This window comes from Mus musculus, chromosome 6 (assembly GCF_000001635.26).
Source record: "Mus musculus strain C57BL/6J chromosome 6, GRCm38.p6 C57BL/6J".
In the NCBI taxonomy this organism is placed as follows: domain Eukaryota; kingdom Metazoa; phylum Chordata; class Mammalia; order Rodentia; family Muridae; genus Mus; species Mus musculus.
This window is the reverse complement of record NC_000072.6, coordinates 51,139,956-51,166,520: the sequence shown is the minus strand read 5'-3', so window position 1 is coordinate 51,166,520 and position 26,565 is coordinate 51,139,956. Positions and strand designations below refer to the sequence as shown.

The following is a 26,565-nucleotide window of genomic DNA, read 5'->3' as shown; positions in this document are numbered from 1 at the left end:
ATTTTCCTCAGTGCTTTAATCTGTAGTCATGTTTTAAAAATTCAGAGGAAAAGAAAAAGACAGACCAATGGGATTGTAGATAGTCAAGATGTGGGAATTCTCATTCCTGAAGAAAACTATGAGTTACTTAACTTCTCTGTCATGAAAGACTGGATTTCTATAAAAAGATGCTGGTCAGTCCGATCAAATGGATGAGAAGGGGCTCGATGGAGGATGACTGAGCTCTGCAAACGGCTAACATAGGACCGCCTTTGAGCGAGTACTTGGGAATTAAAAGCTCTGCTTGGCCTCCCGAGTCTTGACATTGTGACTTCAGACCTGGTGAGTCCCTGCTCTTTAAAAAACATCATCCCACCCTCCCCTGGACTGAAAAATATGTCCTAGGCATGCCCCCCCCCCCCCCACGTCGATTATAAAGATTTTATTTATTCTTCTGGTCGCTGCAGAGAAAGAGAGCCCAGCCCTGCTCAGGAGAAAAGGAAACTTTAGACTCAGGCTAGCTGTGGGGTGGCCTGGCCACTGAAGGTGGAGTAAGCTGTAGTCAGAGCCACGTACACTCTCAGATGTCTCTCCCTGCAAACACTGTCTCTGTAAAACACAGAGTGTGGACCTAAGTCGCTCTCTGGAGCATCTGCCTGTCACAGTGTAGCCTGGAGGTTTCAGTCCCGAGAATTCTTCCTTAAATATTTTCTTGCCTTTTCAAAGAGTGCTCTGGCACTTCACACCAGGGGCACTTGAAGAAATGGACTGACCCTAAGTAAGGGAAGTCCCTTTGGCATGGCCTGAGGCTATAAGGCTGTCCCCAGTGGGGGCTGCATCTTTTGATGAACAGTTTACACAGACTTGAGAAAGAATCCATGAAACAGAATCAGCTGCATTCAAAGTAAACGGTTTCAGGCTCCCCGGAGCTGAGCAGGGCAACCTTTAGGTTTGCTCAGCTGGCCAGTGCTGGCAACCTGGGAAGACCCTGGATTCACCACCCATTCTTGGAGAGAGTGGAAATTACCTACCCACTGACTTCCAGCAGGGGCAACACAATGAGTTTTAATTGGGTACCGTAGATAGGTTTTGGTCAAGCATTTGTGTATGTGACTCCTACCTTTATCTAAAAGGTGGGAAATGGATTCTTGAATTCCATTTCTGCAGATTTTCCATCCTGGAGAATTTTGTTTCAATAAAAAAATTTAATATCTGCTATATAGGTAATTTCACATTTTCTAGAGTCCACATTTAATAAATAAAGAGAAATAGTTAAAAGCACTTTAATACATTTTTATTAAATACAATAACTCTAGGATACCATTCCCATGCATAATTGATATAAATTCATCAACGAGACATCCATGCTCTTTTTCCTTCTCTCACTGTCAACATCTCATGTGCACTTTGCATTAGAAGAACATCTCACTTTGGACCAGCCATATCCCAAGTGCATGGCAATCAAAGTAGAACACACTTATAGTCCTGGACAGCAGCAGACTTCTGGGCCATGGCAGGTCTAGGTAGTCTAGAGGCACATGCAAAATCAAGTAAACTTTCCATACATTCAGATCGAGGTCTACAAAAACGAAAGGATCAGAGAAAGGACTGGGAGAAAATAGTCTACATTATACTTGGATTCGTGTATGTGATTTCTTTTCTCTTTGAGACAGGGTTTTGAGTTACAGCTCAAACTAGCCTTGAACATGTATCCCCCAGTTTCCCCAGTGCTAGCATTATAGGAAAGCACCCCCCACACCTGGGAGAAGTGCATTTTTTAACATTACTAATTCAACTGAAAGGGAGCCCTTGGCCTTTATGCCTTGGGTGAGGGGGAGCCTGGAGTTTGAGGCATGTGGGTAATGTTTTTTTTTTTTTCTGTTTTAAAGTGTTTATTTATGTTGCTAAAAATAAATCTTCCCTTCTTACAGAACAAGGACAAAGCTAAAGAAAACTGGGTCATGGAGAGGGCCAGATGACCTGATTTTGAAGCCTCAGATTTCCCCTAAAGTCTAGATGAAATACTAATAAGTGTCTGTAATTCTGCTCCACCCTATCAGGAGATAAAAAATCAAGGTGGGCTGATTAGCGCAGGCTGGATCTGACATTATCCTCTAAGTGCCACTAGGGCGCTGTAGCACGGGATCACAGACAACAAACAGACAGACAGCCAGCCAGAGAGGGAGAGAGCTCAGAGCATAGAAAATAGTTAATAACCCACCTCCAATCGCACATCTGCAGATAATTGTCAGAATGTTCTCATAGTGCTGTCCTGTGTTGACTGGCTTTACAAGACTGAACATCTTCATGTCTAACTTGCCTTTCTTCCATGGAATAGCAACCACAGGCATCTCTGATCGAACCTCCTCATAAGAAGGAGTTTTTAGTGTCTGGATACTAGGCCATCCTGTGGGCAAACCAGGGGATTCTGAGGTTGGTGACTTTCAGTGGGTGGCATAGGAGCTGGGGCAAATTGCCCTCCCACCTGGCCCATGTGACCCCTCCTTATCGGCTTGCATGGCTGTGTCACTCAGACTCCTTTCTACACCTCGTCTCACTCTGCAGAGAAAACGCTTGAGAGAAAGCTCACCCCATCTTTCCTCACAAAACTCTCCCAACCCTACCAAGCCAAATGTACTTTTTTTTTAAAAAATTTAAAAAAAAATTTTTTTATTTTTTTGCCAAATGTACTTTTAGTGCTGTGTCACTTTTGGAATGTGACCGAAGAGTAAAAGAAATTTTCTAAAAAAAATTTGAATTGGAAACAAGAACATTGGATCACCTCACACATTCATGTGTGTGTGTGTATGTATGTATGTATGTAGATATGTATGTATATACGTATGTATATCTCTCCCACTTTCTAAGTCCATAGTCCTGAAGCCATCTTACCACTCTCTAGGTCCGGCCTCCCTTGATTAAACCAGAGTTGAATTATTTTTACTCCCCTCCTTGGCCACTCTTTCCCACCATGTGTGACATAAATCCTGTGGAATGTTGGCTACGTGCATAGCAGGAAAGATCCCGAGGCTCCCATCTCGGGCTGCATGGCCAGTGTAAGCAACTGAGGGTGGTGGGGCTTGTGGACAGATGCTACAGGGAGAGGCACCAGTAGGGGACTCTGTGGAAAAACACAGGATGAACAAAAATCACAAGGTTATGCTTGGGGTTGCCAGTGACTCATAAGGCAGCAGAGCCCATGGGAGGATGCGCAGGTTGCCCTGACAGGCTCTGTGTGGTAAAGGCTAAGGGTGGTCTCCAGCTTTTGTTTGGATCCTGGTGCACTGTGGGGTCTGGCCATTGTAGATGTCTTCCCTGGGACTCCTGAGGAAGGCTTAAAGGAAAAGTTAAGAACAGTATTTCAATTCTCTCTAGTCAAGCTTGTCTTCTCAAACACCCAACTGTAGGCTTTTGGGAAATCTTTAACAACCCTTTCTTGGGGGGGCGCTGATTATTTCTCTTAGAGAAGACATTGAGGGGGAGGGCATTACGTTGATCTCTATGAATACGAGTGCCCCTCAACCCCGTCTCCACCAACCCGGAGTTTATTCTTTTCTTTCTCCAGCTATTTGGCCCAAGTAATTGAGGGCAGGGAGTTTGAAGGATACTTTGTTTCTGACGAGGGCCAGTCTGTAAAGTAGTGAGTCTTTTAACACGGCACTGACAGACATCCTCGGCTCTAACAGAATTGATGTATTCATCAGAGCTCTCACAACATGGCTTTCCAAAAGGGAGAAAAACTTGTACTTTCACCTAAGTACTGGCCGTTTTGTGGGCTGGGTACTTTTCCAAGATGTTAACCAGACCCGATGGAAAAGGTTTGTTCGCCTCAAGTTTGCCTTTCCCTCATTTTGTAATTTTTGGACTTGAGTCAATTTTTTTTTCTTTTGGTCCATTCCTCTTCTCTCCTTGGGCAGAGGCCAGTGCCTCGAGCTTGCTCTCTCCGTGGTGTTGACAGAGTGTTTTTCAGTTATACCAAAGGCCACAGATTTTATGTCAGACTTCAAGATACTCAGCTTGATAAACATGTCTGCCTCTGGCGATTGGCAGCATTCTTCCTGGAAAAGAAAACAGAAATGGTTTTACATAAATAAGGAAAGTGGTATGAATAGCCCAGAGTAACAGGGCTTTGAAGGTGCATCTGAGGCCCAGCCCCTACACAGCCTTGTATGTTTTGTTCTTTAGCTTGATTTAGTCCTGAATTCCCGTTTAAACCCACCACCATCTGATGGTTTTCATTAACCATATGTGTTTGGCTTTGTTAGCAAGTAAACAAATAAACAACTGATCTGTTTGGGAAGTTGGGTAGTGGTAAGTTACTTCAGGTCTGTGCTTGAAGGAGAACCCTGACTTTTTTGCATATTATATATGTATATGTGTACACACACACACACACACACACACACACACACACACACACACACTGCTGTGTGAGATGGTGGAGTATTGAAAATACCTTTCATCCACTTTGATTCACAGAAACTCCAAGAAGAGACATCTGAAAAAAATTTCATTCTTTGGTTTCTCGAGATGGAATAGCTCAGGTTTGCTTAGAACTTTGCCATCCTCCTGCCTCAGTCTCTCAAGTGCTAGTTACCACCTTGCATATTCTCAAATTACATTTTCTTTTCTTTTTCACTTTTTTTCTTTGTCCTAGTGTCCAGGCCCTCAAGTTTGGGTAAGGAAGCAGCCTGTGACAGAGAACACAGCTATTAGGTGGGCTGAATCCCATTGTCAGAGGACTGAATCATTGCTGACAATTTTTATAACAGAAAAGGGTTTACAATCTAGATTTCAAAGGCTTCTATTGAGAAGCAAGAGAGGGGAATCTTTGATGACCGTTCTTGACCCTTTTTTGAAAACTACCTTGCCAGTGAGCATATGTTCTAGGAGCCAGGGGGCGGGTGAGGGGAGAACATCGGTTTCTCCATGTTTAATTCCTTTTGGACGATTGATGGGATGCTGACGGCCTCTTCAGGAAGCCTGTGTGCACTAGACAGTTTAGGGTCAGCAGGAGAAGCTTTTCCAGGGTGGCCTGTTGGATGGATCGGTGTCATCTCACCTAGATACAGGCTGTCGAAAGGCTGTTGGGACTCTGGGCCATTACTTCCAAGATTCCCATGTGGCACTTATCTTAGCCACTCCCTCCCGGCCTTCTACAAAGCTCAGTGCCAGATCTCTGATGTCATTGCAGGTCTATGATTAAATACCAGCAGGAAGCTCAGCCCAGGGACAGGGAGGGTCATCGGTAATAGCTCCGAGAGTGACTTCATGGCTCAGGGTAATCTGTTATTCATTACTGATGTCAGATGAGAAACTCCTAACCTGTCTGTTCCATGGTAGCTCTTTAGATGACACGTCCCCAGGGCCATTGCAGAAGCTCATGGCTTTTACACAGGAAGTTAGTTACTTTATCAGGTATAGGAACTGGGTGGAGACAAAGCAGTCTATCAGTCTGATTGGAGAGTGGCCCGGAATCACAAACGGTTGCTTGTTAGACATCTGATGGCTTCTACAGCCATTGTTATACATGCATGCACGTGCATATAGACATATCATACTATTGATATCGATGTTTAGTATTTAAGAATGACTGGATTTGGGATGTCTTGAAGATGCTGTGTACCTCGTTCTATTTGCAGAGGCCAAGGTGCATGCCTGGTGGCCCTCTGGTAGCCTCAACAAGATCTGAAAACCTCCACAATCATAAGTAATTATTGCATGAGTGGCCAGTTACTTAACCTCCACAGACATTTTTAGTTATTGATAAGACAGGCCATGCTTGGCTATGTTTGGTTAATGTAAGAGTTTGGTGGAAGCATGTGTGTAAGGCACAACATACTGCTCATGTCAGAGAGAGAGAGAGAGAGAGAGAGAGAGAGAGAGAGAGAGAGAGAGAGAGAGAGAGAGAGAGAGAGAATCAGACATCAGAGGGTAACATTTTCAGGACTCCTTGGTCCTGGGCATTGATCTCAGGTCATCAGACTTGTACAGCAAGAACTTGGACCCGATGAGCCTCCTTTGTGAAATTTGAATGGATGTACGAGCTAGATTGAACACAACTGGGTGACAAGCACCGCCCCGATGGGGCTTTTTTTTTAAAAAATATTTTTATTACTTATTTTCCTCAATTACATTTCCAATGCTATCCCAAAAGTCCCCCATACCCTTCCCCCACAATTCCCTACCCACCCATTTCCATTTTTTTGGCCCTGGCGTTCCCCTGTACTGGGGCATATAAAGTTTGTGTGTCCAATGGGCCTCTCTTTCCAGTGATGGCCGACTAGGCCATCTTTTGATACATATGCAGCTAGAGTCCAGAGTTCCGGGGTATTGGTTAGTTCATAATGTTGTTCCACCTACAGGGCTGCAGATCCCTTTAGCTCCTTGGTACTTTCTCTAGCTCCTCCATTGGGAGCCCTGTGATCCATCCAATAGCTGACTGTGAGCATCCACTTCTGTGTTTGCTAGGCCCCGGCATAGTTTCACATGAGACAGCTATATCTGGGTCCTTTCAGCAAAATCTTGCTAGTGTATGCAATGGTGTCAGCGTTTGGAAGCTGATTATGGGATGGATTCCTGGATACGGCAGTCTCCAGATGGTCCATCCTTTCGTCATAGCTCCAAACTTTGTCTCTGTAACTCCTTCCATGGGTGTTTTGTTCCCAATTCTAAGAAGGGGCACAGTGTCCACACTTTGGTCTTCATTCTTCTTGAGTTTCATGCGTTTAGCAAATTGTATCTTATATATTGGGTATCCTAAGTTTTGGGCTAATATCCACTTATCAGTGAGTACATATTGTGTGAGTTCCTTTGTGATTGTGTTACCTCACTCAGGATGATGCCCTCCAGGTCCATCCATTTGCTTAGGAATTTCATAAATTCATTCTTTTTAATAGCTGAGTAGTACTCCATTGTGTAAATGTACCACATTTTCTGTATCCATTCCTCTGTTGAGGGGCATCTGGGTTCTTTCCAGCTTTGGGCTATTATAAATAAGGCTGCTATGAACATAGTGGAGAATGTGTCCTTCTTACCGGTTGGAACATCTTCTGGATATATGCCCAGGAGAGGTATTGCTGTATCCTCCAGTACTGATGGGGCTGTTAGAGAACACATCTTTTGCAGAGTTCACATCACTTTCTCAGAGATGGAAGATGGGGACCTGGGACTAATGAGGTTGACCAACCAGGGGATTCCTGTATCCCAGCATCAGGGAGAGTCTGTCAGGGTTTTCTGTCACAGCTGTTTTTCTTCCATCTTCTCTTAGTAAAAAACATTGTCCACATTACTCTGTTTTTAAAATTGTTTTTCCTGAATAAATTCCTTAAGGTGTAGTTAAATATTCTATATACAGGTAAAACCCATTTCCTCACATTGTGGTGGGCATTTGGACTATTACAATGATACCACTATTTTAAACATTGGATCTGCTTCATCATTATAAGATAAATCCCTCAACTGTAAATTGCAGCTTTTCCTGGACCAGGGGTAAATATCCTATTGACAGGCCTGCACAGTGAGCCTGAGGAGAAACAGTTAAACTGCCCATTCAAGCTCTGCAAAGCTCACACACAAAAGTGAAGCCACAGGGAAATATTCTGCAGTCCGGGGGCCTTGGGGAATCTATTTACTACAAACTCTGCTTGGGAAGATGGCTCCCCTTCCCCCTTCATAAAGCTTTAGCCTCTGCGGATTCGGCTGCATGGATGAAACGGTCCTCCCGATAATCCTTCCTGGTCACTCACATCAAAATGAAGCCTACTAACCAAGAAAGCTACAGAATACCAAATTATACATATTAAAAATAGACCCGCAGGCCCTTTACCTAAAATTTAACTTAACCGGTTGAAGAAATATATGGCTATAAAGCTAAATGGTATAATTTTATATATGGAAATGGCTGTCCTTTCTTATATTTAAAATGTACCTTAGGACATAATTATCTGCCCACAAAGCCAAGTTTTAAATAAGAAATGTCCCCTTGGATGGACATTCATTGTATTTGTCAGGGGCCCTGTGGAGTAGTGCCACTCTCTGAAGTCAGGGAACGTGTCTTGGAGAGGGACAAAGGTCCTCAGGGAACGAGGAGTCACTGGGAACCCGGCTCACCCATTGCTATGTGTTCTCATTGGGAGGTGGCACACTGGCTTCATGTTTGATGCAACAGTCCAGAGGTGAGGCACTGACTCCTAACGGGGGCCCAGTGACCACCAAGGGCAGGATGAAGAGAACTGTTGTTTGTTTGGTGAGTCACTATGACACCCCCTTATATTTCGACTTTAGAGCACTCTTCTATTCTGCACATAGGACTTGACTGCATATAGACAAGATGACGGCTCCAGATCATTTTTTTCAAATGGCATTCTGGTATTTGCTTGTTTATTTGTTTGCAACTATGGTCTGGGGTTAGCTCCCCTATCCACTGTCTTCACATACCTCCATGAGCTGCCAGAGAGGCCCATTACTAACTCCTATTTGAGCATTTCCCTTTTTATTAAGGAACAAAGAACTTTGGGGTATTCCTAGCTTTTGTCTGATTTATTTATTTATTTATTTATTTATTTATTTATTTATTCATTCATTCATTCATTCTTTGAAGCAGGGTCTCCTTACATAGTAGCTCTGGCTGCCCTGGAACTCACTATGTAAACCATTCCTCAGGGGTCCCATTTCTTGACACTCTCTTGTCTTAAGGTCTAGCCTTGAACTCAAAGAACCCCACCTGCCTCTGTACCACCATTCCCAGTAAGAAAGTCCCATGGAATGATAGCAATACTACATACTACAATGTAAAACATTGGCATTCCGGATGACATCATGAGCCCAGAGACATAATCAGGAGCCATTTTTTATTCATGAAGCTTTTCTTGAGTTTATGGTACACTCGCTGGCCTGGCCTGGATACTCCGAGGTCTGTTAACATGACTGCAGCCTGAGTTCACTCTCAGAGAGGAGGAGAGGTGGGGTAGAGCCTGCATGTGTGGGGCACAAAGGCATGAGTGTGGTTGCTGGGATGCAAGGAGATTCCTATGGAAGGTCAGGGACAAGAGGGGATGTTTCCAGCTTTGCTTAGAGGGAGGCGTCTCAGAAGGGGCTGAACCAGTTGAATAGGACGGGCAAATCCAGAAAAGAAAGCATCAAGTGAGAATGGGATTTTGAGCCTGCTTTCTTGAAAGAGCAACTCTGGATGTCTGTATTTCTTTTCATGTAAATTAGGGCCTGACTTCCAGTTCTAGATTCTGTGTGAGGCGTGCTATTCTAAGACAAGAGAAGGTCGACTTAAAAAGACTCAAGGCAAAAGAGCAAGTCTATGCGGGGCTGTGTCTCACTGTTGGCATCTCTTCTGCACTGGGGCAATCTGTTAGGTCATCGTGTCAGATAAACGTGATCTCTGGAGTTGGAAGCATGGCCAAGATTCCAAATCCCTCTGGCTCCCAGTGGCTGTCTATGGCTTGTACCTGTTTACAGAAGGAGTCCCTGTGGGCTCCAGCAATCATGCCTTTCCGGGAGAGGCAGGAGGCTGCATTTCCTGGCACAGTCCACAGCGCTGCTCTGCTCCTCTGCAGACTGCAACAAGCCTTGTCCTTGGGACAGGAGTAATTAATGGGATGAGCGAAGGTTTGTGGCTTTGGAGCAATGAGGGTGAAACTGCTTGTCCACTTCAGCCTTCTCATAAACCACCAGGACCCCTTCCTGAGTCAATGGTGATCCTGCAAGGCTCACAAAAGATGCCCATTGATCACTGGCCTCTGAAATTGCTGCCAGACTGAAGCTGTCCTTCACAACTTGCTGACATCTCTTGACAATTTAAATATGGCCAGAGCTAGAAGCCTGAAGCCATCCCAGTGCAGGGCCAGGAGTGAAAGGCAAATGTGAACATTGGCAGCAGAACCTTAGTGCAGGGTGCAAGGGACCGTGTCAACAGATGACACGTTGATTGTGTGTTAGGAGGCTTTTCGAAGTCTTTCAGCTCTGCCTATGCAGCGCTACTGGCAAGAGAAATCTTCTGAACACTCTGCAAACAAGAAATGAGGAGGCAGTGATGTATCTTTAAGAACACAAGACATGTCCTTAGGTTGAAAAGCAAAGATGTTCAGAAGGCATGGGCAGAGGCTGATGCAGTTAGTAGATGTAGTCCAGAGCAACTTTACGACCTGCCTGTACTTGGTGCTCAAAAAACCACGACTGAGATTCAGACAAATTCCCAAGGTGCAGAGTCACTTCCATATCTGTGGTTATAATAAAGCTTTATTGGAACTCAGCCATCTATATTTGTGTATGTACTGTTGATGGCTGTGTTTCCTCTGTATCAGGAGAGCTGAGGAGTCTTGATCGAGACTGAATAGCTTGAAAAGCTGAAGATGCCAACTGCTTGGCCCTTGACAGAAAAACCTTATTGATTCCTGCTCTAGATTCGAGAGGGCCAAGGGTGACTTTCGTGAAAGGGTGTTCATGTATGCATGTATTCATGAGTGTCTGTGTGCACCTAATTTCGTGTGTGTGGAGGTCAGAGGTCAATCTCCAGTGTTGCTGTTGTTTAGGTACCATCTAGTTTATTTGTGTGTGGAATGGGGTCATGTTTGTATTTGCAGGTGTGTGGGTACACACTTGTGTATTTGCAGGTGTGTGGGTGCACATGCGTGTGGAGGCCTTTCCCTGGATAGTAGGGTTCACCAATTCAGCTAGGCTTTCTTCTGTCAAGGCCCAGGGACTCTCCTGTTTCTGTTGTATCTGCCTTCCTAGAAGCGTTCTTAAAAACCGTTCAACTAGCTGGGTGTGGTGGTACACACCTTTAATCCCAGCACTCGGGAGGCAGAGGCAGGTGGATTTCTGAGTTTGAGGCCAGCCTGGTCTACAAAGTGAGTTTCAGGACAGCCAGGGCTATACAGAGAAACCTTGTCTCGAAAAACAAAACAAAACAAAACAAAAACCAAAACAAACAAAAAAGAAACCGTTCAACTACAATGTTTTATTTTGTTGTTTGTTTGTTTGTTTGCTTGTGTGTATTCTGGGACCAACATTATACCCTTGTGTTTCTGTAGCAAGCATTTACCTGACTGGCTGAGGTGTCCCTTCAGCTCCCTTTGCTCTGTTTTTGATTCTCTTGGAACTCACTATGTGGCACAAGTTGGTTCTCCTTTCTCAACCTCCCACCTGCTAGGCTGCCACCACACCAGGCTAGGATAGATTAAACTGGGCTTTACAGAAGGGACATCTTTGAGAAGTAGTGAAACCATATGTGCATTTTGCAGCCTCAGAAGCTGTCTTGAGAGAGCCAGGGCTGCACGCAGTCTTGCCTTTTTATGGAGACTAACTCCAGATCATTCTCATTTTATTTTGATAAGATAGTAATGCTTATGGCAAACAATTCCAGCTTGCTGTGGCTTTGGGGATCATGGGAAAACATGGGTGGAATTTAATTCCCTTAGTGTTCTCATAATACACACGGCTGCTTCTTTATCAGAAGGGTAGCGTTGAAAACGGGCTTTGGCTATCGATTGGTTTAGGCATGACAATGAAAATCCCCAGGGCCACAGGTAGGTTAGTTAAGGCACAAACAGTCCAGCATGCTTGTTCTGGCATTCTTTAATTAAATATCCAAGCTTTTCAGACATAAGTAGAATTCTTTATTGTCGACAATGATTAGCTTTCAAATGACCCGATGCAGGGCTAGGGTACCACACTGCTGGGAGGGGACAGGTACTGCTGCTCTTCTAGAGGATGGCAATTTGGTTCTTGGCAGGTCAGGTGCCTGACATCCACCTCTAACTCCAGTTCCAGGGGATTCAGCATCTCTAGCCTCGTCCTGCATCTCACATGTTCATATCCCATCGCACACTTAAAAAAAATAATAAAACAAAAGTTTAAATTACCCTATTGTTGTAATCATAAAAAAACATAGCTGTTTGAGTTTAAAATTCCGCAATTTTTCCTTTACTGCAACCGACTCAGACTTAGGTTTGTCACCAACAGGGGTGCTGAAGCAGGATCCAGACCCAGTGGCCCCTCACCCTGTTCCACTTACTTTCTACTCTTACATTCAAAACTCACACGCAGAGATGCCGTTTGTCTTGGGTGCAGAAACGGCTACTGTGCTGATTCTGAGGATGCTGTTAGGATGGGACCCAGCTCCAAGACAAGTAACTGACATTAACAGCGATTTGAAGGGGGTGTGAGGCCGCATATGCAGTATAATCCTCTCCTGCATGGCGGCCCGTGGGACTGGAGGGCGGTCTTTTACTTCTTTGCTATTGGCTCGCTCCCTTCTCATCAGTGGGCCTGAGACGCCAGCCTCATCTTCCTTCCTTCCCTCTGGTGACGTCATTGCTCTATTTTTATTTTTCCCTATGTTTATTTCTTTCTGCTCTTCTCTCTGTAAAGAGAAGAGAAGTCCATTTCAGACACTGCTTGGGAACAACTCGTCTCTTTCTGTGGTCCACAGCCAGCCACACAGTGGGTAGTTTGTAGCCTGGGCAGAGGAGGATATGAGCTTCATTCGGTGTGTTTATAGCTCTTTCATACAAATCAGTCTGGTTTTTTTTTTTTTTGTTTTTTTTTTTTGTTTTTTCGTTTTTTTGAGACAGGGTTTCTCTGTATAGCCCTGGCTGTCTTGGAACTCACTCTGTAGACCAGGCTGGCCTCCTGCCTCTGTTTTCCAAGTGCTGGTATTAAAGGTGTGAGCCACCACTGCCCGGCTAGTCTGCACTCTTTTAAAGAAAGTATTTGATCTTTCTGTCCTTTTTTAAAAATCCTTTGCATGTATATTGCTGCTTCACTAGGTAGATTTTTATTTATATTTAGCTTTAAATTTAAAAGATTTTTTGTGTGTGTGTGTGTGTGTGTGTGCATGTACTTGTATGCAGTACATGTGTGTAGTATGTGTGTGCCCATACACATACACAGCGAAGTCAGGGGATGAGCTTAGATGTCATTTCTTAGACAAAGCTTCTAATTGGCCTGGAATTCACTAGTTAAGCTAGGCTGGCTGAACAGAGAGGCCCAGGGATCTGCCTATACCAGTCTCTCGAGAGCAGGGATTGCCAGCGACCCTGGATTTTGTCTTTGTCTTTTTGTTCTGCAAATTGAACTCAGGTCTTTGTAAGACAAAGTCTTGTGCGCTAGATTTTAGATAATTGCTTCTTTTGCTCACATTGAGCATTTTCTTGAGTCATATATAGCTCTATACTTTTTGGGACCACGGCTTTACTTTCTGCCCAGCATATTAAGGCTCTGGGCTACCCGTACCTTCTCTACCTTAGCCCAGAACCAATCGTGCTCCTGAGGTGCCCTGGATCCTGCTGAGAAAGGCACTGATTAGAGTGCCAGGAGCCCTCACAGATAACAAGATATTCATTCCCTTTAGAATCAGAAACCAGTAACAACAAAAATTAATCTTGTACATTTATATTACTATACTTCTAATTCTAATCCAACCTCAGAGTCTCTGGTTTCCCATTGCTCTTTGTATTTCTTTCCCGTTGGACTCCTAGCCTTTACTCCTTTGCTATGTCAGAACTGTGCCATTTGCATAAAACTGCTTACATTCCTTTCCTATCTACCTCTACTGGTATCAATCCTCTGCCCAGGGTTTCCCAGGGGTTCTCTTGTCTGGATGAGTCTTATCGTCTAGAAGTTTCCCGAAGCATGGCAGGTGTTCCATTATCCACCAGAGCTGAAGGCCTCTGCCAACATTACTTCTCGCTGCCAGCTCTTTAGATTGGCTCTAGCTTGCTTTGGCTCTGTAGGACGCCGGTATTTTTCCTATATCAGGATCAAAGTTGAAAGAGGTGCTCCTGCGTGAGACTCTCTTTCTAGGGCAGTAGGAAGGGTGCAACCAAACTACTTCAGCACGTTTAGAGCTTCTGCTTGGATATGCTATACGCCATCTAGGCTCCTACCCTATTGGTCGCTTTCACACAGAGGAAGTACGGCACAAATGAGGCCTGGGCGGTATTCTTATGGGAAGGAGAGGGTTACAATGACCAAGTGCAAGGTAAAACATGGGGGCATTTCACTTAGCCCAATTCCCCAAGTTAACTGATCACAGATTCCTTTTCATGAGGGTTACATCTTAAGGGGAAGCTTAGGTTCCCTGGAGGGTCCTGTGGGAAACCCCTTTCCATGAGTGTTATCTCTGTGAGCTCATGTTGCTTGGAGGGCACTGTGGGAAACCCTGAGCTTATCCAGCCTGAGCCCTTAGAAATTATATTTCCTTGACAGTCCAATTATACACGAGCTTGTCACGTCTGAACACACAGGCGTCAGTGAGAGAGACATAGACTTTCAAACCTTCCCTGGTCAGTGACTTCAGTGCCTGGGAGGAACTGTGTAAAACAGAATTGGAATAGAACGTCCATCTTCACGCTCTCCCTTGTCCAGTGCCTGGCTCATCCGTGCCCTCTGCAGGATCTGTCCCGACTCCAAGTGGTTGTCTGTCGCAGAGGATGCCTATCTTGGTTGGAACCAGCTGCATGAATAAGGGGTTGGAGAGAAGGGCCCAGTGAGCACGTGATGCGCTCAGGCCGTGGAACTCACATCCTCCATGCGAGCAAAGAGTGAACAGCTCATCATCTTGACGTTATGAGATGCAGGTCACTGGGCTAAAGGACACCAGGTGTCCTCTTTTCAGAGGGTAACCTGAGCAACGCGTTTGTATTCGGTTGAGTTTGATCTCTAGCCCTGAACTCTGATCTTTTCACCCGCCCACAGGAAATCTGACACAAGACCTAGAAGTTCTTCAAGGTGAGCGAAGTGTCGCCTATGTATAGAAAGTGGCACAGTGGCACATGATGCCATCTAAATTGCCTTAGGTTTTTGTTGTTGTTGTTGTTGTTTGTTTGTTTATTTTTGTCCCAAGTGTGTGCTCTTTCAGCCTCTTTCTAATTTGTTATTGCCAAATGAATACAAATAGCCATTTAACAGTCTTTAAGTGACAATTATGTAGGATTTAGTCTACTCACCACACTGTACAGCCATTAACACTATAACTTTATAGAAATTTTGCATCCTGCTGACTGAACTATGTTCATTAATAAAAACTTTCTCCTGCCCTCCTCCTGTTCCAGGATATCCACTGTTTCCTGTCTCTGTGAGGGGCTCTTTTCCACCTTTGTTCTTGTTTCTGTTTTTCTTAGCACAGCCTCTCAATGTTCATTTGCATTGTTGCACTTCAAAGGGTGGGAGTGTGCCGGCTTTTTGTTAATCTCTATGCTGAGCCTAGAATTGAATCAAGCTGTGTTTCAGCAAGTTATGGTTCATCATCTTCTCCCAAGGAGAGATTTATGCAAAACAGTAGTGTGTTATTAATAACACACAAACAAAACAGAGCTTCACTCTTTCTTTGGCCAAATGATCTCCCATTGTTATTTGTGCCACATTTCATTTATCCACCCATCTGTTCGCACTTGTTACCACCTTTTGGCTGTTGTGAATAGTGCTACTATGAATGTGGGCCAAGGCAAGCCTTGTTTGGAAGGTTCCAGTCCAGCTCTGCAGCCTGGAAGGCCCAAGTCTCACTCAATTTGGAGGATTTAAAAGGTAGACAATACTTGGCTAAAGTTTCGGTTTGGAATCTTACTATCTTGGTGTCTTCTTCTTTCTTCTCATGTCTAATTGAGCTCTTACACCCACCTTTGTGTGGTGTTGATGGGTGATGGAAAGCCCTAAGTTGGAAAAAGCTCCAAGGCCGGCTGAGTCCTGTTCCTTTTTGTACTAAGGGGGTCATTTGCTGTTGTGGAACTGAAAGTATTACAGCTGAGTGACAGTTGTTTAATATTCAAATTACATGAACTTTCCGTGTTGTGGTTTTGCCATTTGAAGCATTGGCCTCTTCCACGTGACTGAATTTGTAAGCTGGAACTGTGTTTATTAACAGAGGCTGACAAGACTCTGCTGAGCGCTTAGATGGACTGCGGTGACGTGGGGTCCAGAAAGATGGTTTGGGGGTGGCTGGAGCCCACACTGGCCAAAGTTTAAATTTCACAAGAAACTTTCTTAGAGATGAAATCCATGTTTTCACTCATTTGGGCTTATTACGTGATGATGGATGTGAGACAAGAGGAGACGGGCTCCAAAACGGGATTCTAGAAGTCAAAAGTCAGAGGGATTGCTGTTTTTCAAGAAATTGTCCAAGGGGGACCACAGAAAAGCACTTAATGGTCTGATTTTATTATTGTTTTCTCTCACAGGGCCTTCTTGGCCATGGGTATAAATACACACTCATTAGCAGAAGTTTCCAGCTTACATTTTCTCTGGAGAATAACTAGGGTCTGCTCATTCCAAGATGGGTAAGTGGGTCTGGAGCCAGTTTTCAGGGTTGTTATGGCCCAGAAACGGGTGACATCATTCTCTTCTGCTCTCAGTTGAGATCTGAACCAACTGGCCTCAAACCTTCAACATGTTTAATTTAGTAATGTTAGGAGTGTCCTGACCTGATAAGTCAGTCTCAAACAAACTTGTGCAAAACTCTGATGCAATATTAGTAAGATCCAAATAGATCAGAAACTATAGTTATTTTTTTTTTACCATCTTGAAAATTATGGTTTTAAATTACTAAAGAGAGTTTATATGGTTAAAAATGATAAGCAAGCAGATTTGTTTTGTTTTTAAACAGGTTTCAGTTTTAATTTAATAATTAATTTTAAAATTTAATTTTAATTAAATTTTTTTATTAATTTTTAAATTTATAAATATAATCACTCATAAATATGTTTATAAGAATGTGCAACAGGGAAGAACTGTCTGCAGTCTCACACCCTAAAAGCCCTTTTGCAGTTCTTTACAGTATATTCTCTTTGTTAATTTTTTTATAGTCATAACCATAATTTAGGGAGAACTTTGCATCTTTTTATTTTCATTTAATGTTGTGTGAAAATGTCTCCGGTGTTTTCACATGGCCTTCAAAGCCTTGCTAGAAAATGACTCAATCAAAGATGAGCATACAATGCACTGTGATTAAACTCCAGACTTAAACTACACTGGAGGCATTTCCAGATCTGTGGTTCAAGATCTGGCCATTCCAAAGGTCTCTGACAGAGGGCAACCGGCAATCCTTTTGGCGACATCTGGGGAATCTGAATTGCAGACTGGAGTCCAGTAGCTAGCCATCCAATCCTGGTCTGGTTGGTTGTTTAGTGTCAGGATCTTAACCTAATTTCTGATTATCATAGTCTTAAATATCCGGTTTATTTATTCATTTTTGAGTAGGCTTTAAAGTGATGCAGCATAAAAGGCCTGGGTACAGGCATTGAATAGGAGGTTCTGAGAAAGGAGCCTGAGCTCTAACTACCAGATCCCCTCTTAGTAATTTTAAAGGCTCAGTCCTGGCTATGGAGGTCTTGGTTGACAGATCTTAGAGACCTCCTGTTCCCATGGGAACCCGTTTTACCAGTAACGTGTTTCTGTTGCAAACCCCCTTTTTTAGGGCATAAGATCTAGAGGCCAGAGGAAGACTGGGTTCTGGTGGCAAGAGGGTGCTCAAAGGCACAGGTAGAGATGAGACTATGATGTCATTAACGAATGCAGGTGAACAGGACAGAGATCTTGTGGGCGACTGACCAGGCGTGTTCATCACATGAATGTGGCAAGGAACCTGGGGAACTGATTTCGTAGTAGGCTCGACAGACAGCAGAGAGCACGCAGAGAGTGGCATAAAGAGGACAGTGATCAAGGATAATATCCTCATGAAACGACATGTTTAAGAAGAATACAGAAAGGATAACCGCTCTTCTTAACCAATACACAGTTCCCAAAGCCTCAGAAATGATTATTCAAAAGTCACTGTGAATCTCCGAGTCCTAGAAGACAGCCAGAGAGCTTCCCAGAGCTTAAGGGAGCCTGTCTCAACCACCAGACTTGAGTTTTTCCTGACGCCGATACAGGCCATGTACAAAAATATTAGCATTCCCTGTTCAAACAAATAGGATATAGTCTGGGGAACACACGGTTGTCTAATTTTACTTTGAAAAGATAACAGTTAAAAAAAAGCCCAGAGTATAAACAGTAGACACAGGCTATGCGCTGTGACCCTCCCAACCCACAGTGGAGTTCACACTCGGTAACAAGAAGACTGCCTTATGGAGGAGAAGGAAAAATAGCCTTTGCTTTTTCAAGTTTGTTCTCGACAAAACTCTTTTCTGAAGGTGTGTTTTCTTTTCCCTTCTTTTGCCCCCTTCCTTCTTAGAATTTTACACCATCCACCATCCCACCCGCCTGATCCTTTTTTTTTAAAGCTAAGTGGACGCTGAAACCCAGCCTGCATGTTAAGAGTACATTTCCTATGCAAACAAACACAGCTCAGACCCAAGAGTAAGGAAAGCAGTCCTGTCAACCCGAAAGGACCCAGTGCATGGTAATTTCTGTAACTGAAGTGTCTGAAGGATCCCAGGGTACAGGAATGACCCATAAAACGGGACTGGGACCACACAAAAACATATCCCTGGCTCCAGGTGGGCACTGAAGATAAGCAGAAAGAAGAGTAGGAAGCAGTCGACTTGCATCAGATGATCTTCAGAAATCCCCCTTTAAAGTTAGAGATTCCCCCTTTAAAATTAGAAATCTCCCCTTTAAAATTAAAGTCCTTTCTAAGCCTTTCCTAGAGCTGGAGGTTGGGAGGAAACAGGGAGGCCACCGAGACGGAGACACTCCCGAGTTTCTCTCTCGAGGTCTTTCCAGTCTTTGCCAAGTTTCTCTGGACTCAGATCTCAAGCCAGAGATTGCCAGTGACTTAGCATCTGTGAAGATCTTATACAGGGGAGACTCAGAGGCAAGGTGGCTGGGATACATAGCATGTTTTTTTAAATCTTATTTTTTCATTTCTTTCTGAGATTATAATATCATGTCCCCCTCCCCTTCCTTCCCTAAACCCTCCCATGTACCCATCTTAGCTGTCTTTCAAATTCATGGCCTCTTTTACCATTAATTGCATATGTGATATATGTAATATATTCCTAAATAAAACCTGCTCAGTCTGTATGTTCACACACACACACACACACACACACACACACACACACACACACACACACACACGTTCTGGGGGCTGACCAGTTGGTACTGGATAACCAATTAGTGAACTCTTTTTTTTTTTTTTTGTCAAAGACAAAATTAGTGGGATGGTGAGAGAGTGCCTAAATCCAGTTTGGACACAGCCATCTTTGGATATCCTGCAAAGTCAAGGTTTTTTGTTTGTTTGTTTGTTTGTTGTTGTTGTTGTTCACCTGTTATAAAATCCTGAACTGTCCAAATTTTCTGTCATCAGAATGGCTATACAATCTGTTCTTTTTATAGAGCAGTTCTCCAGCTGAGTGTGCTAATGCACACCTTTCATCCCAGTTCTTAGGAGGCAGATGTAGAAAATCTCTGGGAGATGAAAGCCAGCCTGGTTTGTATAGTGAGTTTCAAGCCAACCTGAGCTACATAATGGTATCCTGTCTCTATCCCATCGATGTATGTATGTATGTATGTATGTATGTATGTATGTATATGTGTATTGTGTGTGTATGTATGTATGTACCCATCCACTCATTCACCCACTCACCCATCCATCCATTACTCTATCCATTTACCAACCTACCTACCCACTCACCTACCTACCTACCTACCCACCTATCTATCTATTGACCTATCTTTCTGGGCAGTTTCCCTTATAATTACAGATGAAGTGTCCTGGGACAAGAGTTGAACCTCTACAGGTTGGAAAGAGCATAAACCCTTTCTCAGCAGGGTGGCCATCTAGCCTCTCAAGAGATGGAAGCCTGATTTCCTCAATGTAATTGGCAGCTTTGACTGGCTGCAAGGAGATCCTCAGTTTGTTTAATTTGAAATAAAATTTTATGAGTTAATCTCCAGTGAGGGAGAGCAGCAGTAAACACAGAACATATTGGCCATTATTCTAAGTATTTCTACATTCTGTCTCATGCATGGAAGGAGAGAAAATAATAATTAAAAAAAAACCCTACAAAACTCCCCAAGAGAGCACGATACTAAGACATGTGAGTGTGTATATGAGTGTGTATGAGTGCGTGTGTATGTGTGTGTATGTGTGATTTGTTTTGACCAGACCATCTGGTGTACAACACACCCAAGGAGTAAAGGTAAACAGTTAGCAGGGGACCCGCATGGTTTCTGCTGTGTATACACACATCGCAGAAGACTCTCATGTCTCTAGAAAGGAGAGATAAACACAGACCACTCAATGCATTTACTAACACAGCTCCATTCTTTGCAGACAAAAACTGTTATTTATTTTAGCAGGCTTTCCATACTCAGGTGGGCCGAGATGCCAGGGAGACACACAGTCTGGAAATGATCAATAAATGATCAACCTCCAAGGAAATGTTACCTCTACTCTCAAGTTTAATAACATGGGAGGAAAATGCAAGGAGATGGTGAGACGGTGGTGTGCTGAAAAGCAGATTAAATCTCGATTACATCACAACATAAATAATACGTTAGCCAAACATGTTAAAGGTGAGCTTGAAATGGTCTTAAAAACAAAGGAGGCAATTTACCTGATTTATTAGGGGAAGAGAAATGGAACTTGGTGTGTGTTCTGTGGATTTTATGTTTAATGGGACAGACTTTTAGGGGAACTGCTGAGGATTTGAAGACGCTAAACCCAAAGCTCCTAGGATGTTGCCTGGAGTTTTAAGAGGCAAGAGAAACCACCCATCAGCCCCGTATGCCAGCCAATCAACCATAGAACCCGAATGGAATGCTGGGAGCCCAGGTGCTGGAAACTTGGCTGTTGTTTCTGAAGGGATCTAGGTTACCAGGTCACTCTATAAGGTATCACTTGAACTCAAAACAGAAATGGAGATTTGTTGGGAGTTTCAGATGTCCCTGATAACTGGTACCCTTTCTGTCACTGTGTTGTTGGAAAGCCCTTGGTGAGACTGGAATCTCTCTGGGTTTTTGCACATTCCTTGTAGTCTGGACCATACGGATCACATCTTCTGAAACACTCAGGCTGAAGCCATCTTCTCAGGGTTCCTGAGTTTTCAGAACAGATAACATGTTATTGTAGGCAGGGCTGTGTTAAGAATGGGGTTGAGATTCTGACAGGCATGCTTCTAGTGGGTCGTGTGTCTCTGAGTCGAAAGGGCCACCTCTCGAGTCCTGGGTTTCCTTGTCAGTCTGTGAGATCTGCCCTAGATCTAAGATCATGATTTTCAGTGGGATAGAAAACCTGGCTTCTAAGAAGCAAGCTTTAGCGGGGTTGGGGACAAGCCCGCCAAAAGTCTGACGAGATCTGTAACAATCTTAAGGATGCCTTTCAGTTCTGACATGTGACGAAGCTAGAGGCTTCCAGAAGACAATAGCCAGGCCCTTCTGCTCACCACGCATGGGACTGAGAAGCCCAAAGATACTGACGGAAGCAGTAACATGAAAAGATGATTAGTAACAAGGAGCTTCCAGCAACTCAGTCTGATGGCGAGTAACCTCTGAAATCCACAGCGTGACTTTTGTGAAGTGGCGGAGGGTTCACCAGTGTGGGAGCAGTGTAGGAGAGGAACTGGCAGAGCGACTGCTTGGGAGATCAAACATTTCTGCCCGTCATTAATAGTGACGACAGGCACCGCCTGTCACATGCCGAGTGTTCTGTTTCTGGAAGCAAAACAAAGAGAAACAGATGACATCTTTGACCCGGGACATGGATGGATAGATCAGCAAACCTCGAGGTCTCTAGGGCGGGGCAGCAGAGTCACCTGGGTTTTGAAGGTATATGGAGGGGGTAGCTGCTTGCTAGGGGACTCATTATGAAGACACTAGTCCCAGGTCTTCTGCCTTGGCATGCTGGGATGTTGTCACTGACAACCGAAACTGCATTAAAGAATGTACATGCTTATTCTTGACCTTGCACCCTGGTATTTTATTTCTATTCTGCTTTGCTTTAAAAAACTTCTTCATGCCCTGTGTTCAGTTGGTCTCATGACTGTTGCTTGGAAACAATACCTGTGGGCATATTTTAAGGGGGCCGCTATGTCAGGTTTCCAGTTTGTCTATTTCAAGCCTTATTGAAATAGTTGATATGCCATAGGATTTACCCACTTACAGTGAAATAAAATGATTTGGATATATTTACAGATAGGCGCAATCATTGCTTGGTTAATCCTAGGTAATTTTCTCATCCTTAAAACAAATAAACAAAAAACAAAACAAAACCTTGTATTTTAGAGGTTTCCAGTCTCTGGAGGCCTCTTGGCAGTTCATCGTTGTTGGTGAAGGGTAGTCATTTTCTCGGTGGTGTAGCCACTATCAAGTTGCTCATGCTCCAGTGAGTAACCTCTCAGCCATGCTCATACATGCAACCCTACTTAAATTCAGCAGGTCAGAAAAAGCCAAACGAAACAAACAAAAGGCAGGAAAACAGAAGACGACTTCTTCTTCTTCTTCTTCTTCTTCTTCTTCTTCTTCTTCTTCTTCTTCTTCTTCTTCTTCTTCTTCTTCTTCTTCTTCTCCTCCTCCTCCTCCTCCTCCTCCTCCTCCTCCTTCTTCTTCTCCCTCCTCCTCCTCCTCTTCTATGTATTCAACATCTTCTTCATCACCATCTTCTTCATCATCTTCTATTCACTCATCATCTTCATTACCTCCTCCTTCTTCCTCTTCTCTTTTTAGAAAGGACAGAGATTCAGTGAGGGTACAAGGGGACGAGATGGTGATGGGGTCTGTGCTATGTGCAAATGACCCCAAATACATTACATCCAAAATGAAATTGCCAAAGAATAAAAAAGAAACCAGTGATTATCAACCACCACTACTAATACACTCAGCTCACAAAGCTCCACACAACTAGGAATCTATGTTCAGTGGACATAGATTTGCCTGTTCTGGGCTGATGGAAGGGATCAAACAGCATGCAGACTTTGTGACATTTATTCCGCTGAACTTGAACCTTCCATGGTGACTTTCTATACTGACTGTTCCTGTACTTCATGTTTTACAGCTTAATGATACCCCATTGTTAGTAATATGCCACATTCTGTTTGTCTATTTGCCTGGATGCCTCATCTTCATTTAAAATACAGGCCACCCCATCTCCTTATGTTGACTGACATTTGACACCTGAGATGTATTCTTGGCAGGTGCTTTGGACCCTCCTCGATGTGAGATTACTTCCTAGTTCCATCAGTACCTTCAGGGTCCCACTTTGACCTGGGTTTGACTTCCTGTGTTTCTGTGTTCACACATTGGCTGGGATCCTGCTTGATCAGGTATGTAGGAAAATTGGCCTTGAAGGGCACAGGACTGGAGTTCCACTGCTTTCTCTCTCTGGTGAGGAAACTTGAGATTCACAGAGCCACTTGTCAGGGCTGGGGAAGGTGCTCTTTGGAAAGCCCTCAATGTGCCAAGCTCTGGCATGCAGCTCATCCTGATCTGCCTCCATTTCAGATGGAAACTGCCTCTGAGAAGAGATCCGCTCCCAACTCAAGTCCACTCCGGACTTTCAGCTTGTTCTTTTAAGGCCCTTTCTAGTCTCCAAAAAATTCCTGAACTGCAAAGGTTAACTGCAAGGGCTCTTAGGCCAGTGTCACGCTTTTGTTGAAAATTCTCATTTCACACCTTGTAAGGAAATTGTGGCACATGTACCAACCCCAGGTAATAGATATTGGTGTCCTCATCTTTCGAGGGCCTTATAGAACTTGAGGGATGATTTAATTTAATGTTCACGGAAGAGCCACCTTTGGCATGGACCAATATCTGGAATGTTCTCAGCTATTAAAACGCCGTCATTTTTCATTTTTCTGGCCTTGTCTCTGACATCCCATGCTGACATGGCTGCCTGAAATGTGTTTGGCATCTTCCTGGGTGTTTGTTAATCTCATGTTCTCCGTGACACATTCCAAGAGGGAAAATGGAAGCGGAGCCAGGGCAGGATGGAGACAGTGCCACTCAGAGGGAATCCTGGGCTTCCCAAGCGGTGTCTAGTGACCAGGACACAATGGCAGTGGCTGTTCAAGGTCAGCTGACACTGCACTGCCTCACCTGGATGTAGTGGATGCTTTCCATACAGCGCATGTACTGTAGGCAGCTGGAGGAGCGGGGGTTGGCTGTCTTCTAAGCAGCAGGCCCTAAGAATAAGCCACCCAGATGGCTCTAGGAAGGCAACATAGAGCAGGTCATATAAAAATCACAACTGCGTGTTAGCAATACCCTCCTTTAAAGGCTCATCCAGCAGACACCCCACACTCATGACCTGTTAGGAACTACTCCAGGACTCACCAGAGAAGGCTCCCAGCCTTCCAGAGTTCCTTATTTTTGAGTGGCCTTTGAGATAGAGGCGAGGCTTCTGAAGAAGTTAGCTAGTCATGGCGTGGGGCGCTCTGTGAGGTGGAGTGTCTGGGATGTGGAGGGCTTGTTTTAGAAGGTGATACATAAATGAAGAGATCAAGAGAACAAATCAATGAATGGCAGGATTTCTGGAATGAGTATTCCAGGTGGAGGGAACTGCATGCGCACACATCTCCAGGAAATCAGGACAAAGGAGCTGTGTGAGAGGAAAGGGCCACTGGCCCCAACTGCCAGGGGTGACTAATGAGGCAGAGTGCAAAACTTTTAGCTCGGGTCCTCGGTCCCTTACTTGTACACACTTCACAATGGGTTACTTATGATGCTGAATCAAAAGGTGAATGGCAAGAGGCAGAAGAAACCCAGCCCAGCCCAGACCAATGGCACTTGGCACTAAGTGTGCTGAGAAGCTACGGAGCCCATGTGAAACAGTGAAGAAACAGCCACCTTCTGTATGACCTTTTGCAGAGTCTCTGGGAGCTCACCAAGGTTGTCTTCTGCTCAGTCCTGGTGTCAGTGGGCTGAAGAGAGAAGTCAGTTTCAGGGTTGATAGCTCTCTAATCCTATCACAAGCATGAAAAAGCACTTACTCAAGGAGATGGAAGCCAGAGGCTGGGGTCTGGCTCTGGCCTGGAGGGAGGGAATTCTGCTGTTCTATCAAGGTGGTGTAGACTCTTAGAATGGCAGGATTGGTCATTGAGATAGACACATCAGGGATTGAGAACGAGGAATAACGATGGGATTGGTATAGAGAAAACAATAAACTAAACCCAAATAAATAACTAAATAAAAAACCCCCAACCAACCAAACAAAAGTCAGAGCCAGTGCAGCATCCCTGAAGGAATCCGGGCAAGCCTGGGGTGACCTTTAAGCTTCCTTCCAACAAACATCACAGTGCTTTGTCATGTGGCAGGTGGAGCCCCTTCCATTCCTAAGGATGTCAGATGCATTCTGGGAAACCCTCCACATGGATACGTTTGGAAATATTGCTAGTTCTTCGTGGAGATTGTGTCCAAGTAAGGAATGCTAAAGCTAAATTATCTTCATTGGCCGCCTTCTTCTTCTTCTTCTTCTTCTTCTTCTTCTTCTTCTTCTTCTTCTTCTTCTTCTTCTTCTTCTTCTTCTTCTTCTTCTTCTTCTTCTTCTTCGTTTTGTTCCAAGATAGAAATTCCAGAAAGTTTATCCTGAGTTTCTGCACATTTATTTTCTTCCTGGAGATCGCTAATATTTTCTTCCCTTCTCCCACTTTGTACCAATGGTTCCATTATCCTCGAGGACCCCTGCCTCAACATAGCAAGGTCAATCTCTTTCTGGACCTTTGTCCTAATTATTTCTGTTTGGTGATCACCACCACAGGAAAAGATGCAGTTTTTAGCATCAAGGTGATTTTTCTTCCACCTAAGCAAACCAGTAAAGACAACGGGAAGGGGAATGAACATGTTTATCAAGAGCCAGGATTTCCCCCTCAGTGTACCAACCCACTGCCGACAGACAGCCTGCACACAATTCACTTTTGACCGAATCATAATAAATATAAGACAATATGGTATAAACCACTTTTTTAAATAATGCAATACTCACCAATAAATTCCACTTAAAGCCTTAAATCAAATTGGTACAGATGCAAAAATTATGTAAATCTGGTGGTACCTTCTCCTGACCTTGTGGGGTGCCCTCCCAGATCCTGGTTCAATAAACTTTTTCTTCCCTAATGATCTGGCAGTTATTCCTAGCAGGAGAAGACAGCGGGGGTGCAGGGAAGTGGGGGAGTAGACCATGATTCAGGGACCACCAGAGCCCTTAAGAAGATTAATTTCTATGAGGGACCAGAAAAGTTGGAGAAATTGCAATGAGCTTCTGAATACACATATTCATTTTGAGCTGATTTCTGCTCCTCGTGTGCCCTGTAAAAATTTCAAGGAATGTGGTTGAGGTTTGGAGATTTCCACAAAGATTAAGAGGGGTTATAAAGTGAAGAAATGGTGGTCTGTGTAACTGTTGGGCATTAAATATTTTCAGTACAAAGATGTCCTAGGTTTCAGTTTAGAAAGCAAACAGACACTGTCAATATCTGGGAAGATTTCTGCTAATTTTCCTAGTAGCAAAGTATGAGAGTTTAACTCTAAAAAGGACCCATAGTTCTTGTATTCACTTAGAACAGTATATAAGCCTGTTTTTATATTTGTTCTGCAAACTGGTTGGTGAAGTGGCTATATTTTCTGCAGAAGGTTAGGTACAAATTTGTGTCTTGCTTAAGAGTCAACCTACTTTGGGCTCTCAGAAAACACTTATTT

General features: G+C 43.9%; 4 long non-coding RNA genes across 6 annotated transcripts in view; 1 reads left to right on the top strand and 3 right to left on the bottom strand.

The window, feature by feature from the left end:
* Positions 1-74: 74 nt before the first annotated feature.
* Positions 75-26,565, top strand: part of Gm32328 — a 41,700-nt gene continuing 15,209 nt past the window's right edge. For both annotated transcript variants that reach the window (XR_001785246.1, XR_377663.2), the window contains exon 1: positions 75-321. This is a non-coding gene — a long non-coding RNA (predicted gene, 32328). The remainder of the gene's footprint in view (positions 322-26,565) is intronic.
* Positions 1,252-2,388, bottom strand: Gm52901. Its single transcript, XR_003956431.1, has 2 exons — positions 2,201-2,388; positions 1,252-1,507 (listed from the first exon to the last, which is right to left on the bottom strand). It is a non-coding gene; the product is annotated as a predicted gene, 52901 (long non-coding RNA).
* Gm38810 lies at positions 11,587-12,243 on the bottom strand. 2 transcript variants are annotated; one of them, XR_869082.2, is made up of 2 exons: positions 12,008-12,243; positions 11,587-11,820 (listed from the first exon to the last, which is right to left on the bottom strand). It is a non-coding gene; the product is annotated as a predicted gene, 38810 (long non-coding RNA). The 2 variants fall into 2 exon arrangements; XR_869083.2 differs by having other exon boundaries at positions 12,034-12,243.
* Positions 20,438-24,514, bottom strand: Gm32246. Its single transcript, XR_377661.2, has 3 exons — positions 24,205-24,514; positions 23,968-24,078; positions 20,438-21,588 (listed from the first exon to the last, which is right to left on the bottom strand). It is a non-coding gene; the product is annotated as a predicted gene, 32246 (long non-coding RNA).